Genomic DNA, 3,091 nt, shown 5'->3' with positions numbered 1-3,091 from the left:
GGGCTCACAACCCTAACAGACATTAAGTAAGAGAGAGATACAGTTTAGGGGAAAGAGACAACAATAGACTACACATTAAGTCACAAAAATGCAAAGCATATGAACAATAGACACCATAGCTGGAGAAATAAGGTACTACTTCATTGTATATCCATCAACATCATCATATTACAGACCCAAAGTAGTAGTACAACTGCAAGAAGCCCCAACTATAAACTACCCATTGGTTACACAAAAAAAATGCTACACACCATTAGACTATTTTTGGTTAAATACAACCACCTAGGCACTTATATGAGTATGTGCTTAAGGTTCCAAGCTTCAACCTTAGTCATTACCAAAAAGTAAGTACAAGATTATTACTCACATGTCAGGCACTAACACTTGGCACACTTGGTGGGCAATGTTTATCAAACATTGTGAGAACCCATCCCTTGATCTGAAGTATCAACATCAACATTATCTTTAACTTCAGTCTGCTATTGCTTTGCACTTTCGCTTTCAGTTATAATTGTCTTGCCATCTCCACCAAGTCTTGCATCCACTTCAGCTTTTGTTCCTTCCATTGTAACCTCAGTATTCTCCTTACTGAGTATATCCTCAACAATAATCAGTACTAGATCTTTAAGTTGTTTTTTCCCACATGCATCATTCGCCTCGTCATCTGCAACTTTAATTGTAGTTCTGCATCGTTAGTTAACTGCTCTTGAACTTCTTGATCTTCATAATCCATCAGTACTACTTTACATTCAACACCCTTTGATTCAGGTTGGTCCTAAACTTGCTATTACCTCTTATACTTCAACTGATCAAATAGATCTTTCACTTCAGTGAACTACTTCTATAGCAACATATTTTATTCCTTAGACTCTTCTTCAGCAAAGGCTTGGTATGGCTTGCTAGCCACATCATACATTCTCATTTTGATATGATCCCACATTGTCTTCATGTAATCCATCATTTTTTATTTTATTTTTCCACATCCCCTGAATTGAGATACCTTCTACAAAGTAGCAAACTCTCTTCTTCTTCGGGTGATTTCAGGTCTTTAGGCCCATTTTCATATTTAAGTACACACTGAAATTCAGTATAGCAGGTTCAGGTTTAGGTTCAAGTTCATGGTCAAGTTCAGGTTTCTCTTCAAAAAGATTGAAGAAAGATTCAAGGTAGGATGAAAAATTTGCAACCATTATACACTATCTCTTGTACATATCCAATATCTTTGCATGTAGATGAAATACTAGGAGACCTAATTTACACTCCGTATGCCAAAAAATTCGATTTTCTTGAGAATCTTGATTCAAGAAACACCCAAATTGATTTGATTCAATGCTTGCAAATAAAAAGTTGAACTCTCCTTCACACATAAAAAAACACCACTAAGATGGCTTTCTCATATCCCCTCTCAAAAACATAAAGAAATCCACTTTGTAGCTGCAAATCTCTCCAATCAATGATATCTCCCTAAAACTGAAAACTTTTGACTTGTTTTCCCTGAATTTCCTTCTATTTCTTCTCTTCTTGCGTATATTTCAATGTATAATTCAGATCCAAGTCAAACTGCTCATCTAGTTGTTGAAGAGGATTCAAAACTTTCCATGTATGAGAATGCAAAGCTATTGTCAGGAATGAATTGAATATATAAAGCATCTTCCCACATATAAAAGAGATAAAATTAGCAAACCCATCATTGACGTCGTTCAATATAGACACATAGAACCATTGAGAGATAATAAGATCATCCAAATCTTCTTTATCCACAACTTCACAGAGAAAGATAGAAATGTCTCCAGGAAAACCCACTTCATCATCATCAAGAACTTGCAAAGGACTTACATAATCATCAGTCATAATCATCTCCTGAGCATCAAAAACACCATTCCCAACATTGACATCAGGATTTTGACCACAAAAAGAATACATATCTTTGATAATACCATCAGGAAACTAAACTTCCTTGGAAAAAGATGCACTTCCAATCTCTTTGACTGAATTTTCAAAAGCATCGACATCATAAAGATCATTGATGACAACATCATCTTTCAAGATACCTTTTATAACATCAAGGTTTGAAGAAGACTCCATATTTTTTTATTTGAGTAAGTTGAAGATTCAAGTGCCAATTTGATTCTCCTCGTCCAAAATAACTTTCTTAAGAGCATCATGAACCTCATAACAATAATAAATATGCAAGTCAGCTTCAGTTTGAACATGAGAAATCTCCCCCATTAATGATGCCTTCTCTTCTTGAAGTTGACTAATTTTGGAAACTGCTTCATATGTCGCGACCATATTTGAATGCCTCTCATTCTCCAGCTCTAATGAGAGATTGTTGATCATTTCCACTTGAGAAACAACAAGACTTTGAAATTCAATAAATTCACGTGCATAACTTCTATGAAAATTAATAATCTCACAATCAAACCTGCAGTGTGGAACTCAGTAAATCAAGGACCTTCAATATCAAAACTTGAAGTTTAGGGACCTGAAATTCAAGATCCTTGTCTTCACAACCTGAATAACTCAAAAAATTGGATGATAAGTCTGTCAAATGTGCAAAGGTTACAGGTTGTACCATCCGCAAACAAAGTGTATTTTGGTCTCACATGATGTTATGTGTGCGGAAGATTCTGTTCAACCTTTTTTGTCATGTACTAGAGATAGTAATGTAAGCTCACAGGACATTTATGACAGTTTATTGCCTCTTTTCAGTGGTGGAAGTTTGAATGAAAATTCAAATGAGGCAAATGTACAGCCTTTGGGGTTCTTTGAAAATGTTACAAATCAACCTATTACTATTGCAGATGTACATGATGTACTTGATGAGGAAAGGGCTGAAAATGAGCATGCTAGAGGTATGTCAAAATGGCTGGTGCACACTTTGCGTGACAGTAAATTTGATGCACCTTTGTCTAGTCGTACTCGTTTAAGTTCTCGCCATGCCTCTTATGCATTAGATTGTTATGATTTGGCTGTGTCTAGCTTATGTGATATAGAGGAACCTCTATCTTTTGATGAAGCACATAATTCAAAAAATTGAATGGTTGCCATGCAATCCGAATATGATGCACATATAGAAAATGACACATTG

The sequence above is a fragment of the Adiantum capillus-veneris genome, chromosome 1, assembly GCF_014529385.1.
Source record: "Adiantum capillus-veneris isolate H3 chromosome 1, ASM1452938v2, whole genome shotgun sequence".
Lineage (NCBI taxonomy): Eukaryota > Viridiplantae > Streptophyta > Polypodiopsida > Polypodiales > Pteridaceae > Adiantum > Adiantum capillus-veneris.
The sequence above is the reverse complement of the archived record's forward strand: the minus strand, read 5'-3'. Positions refer to the sequence as shown.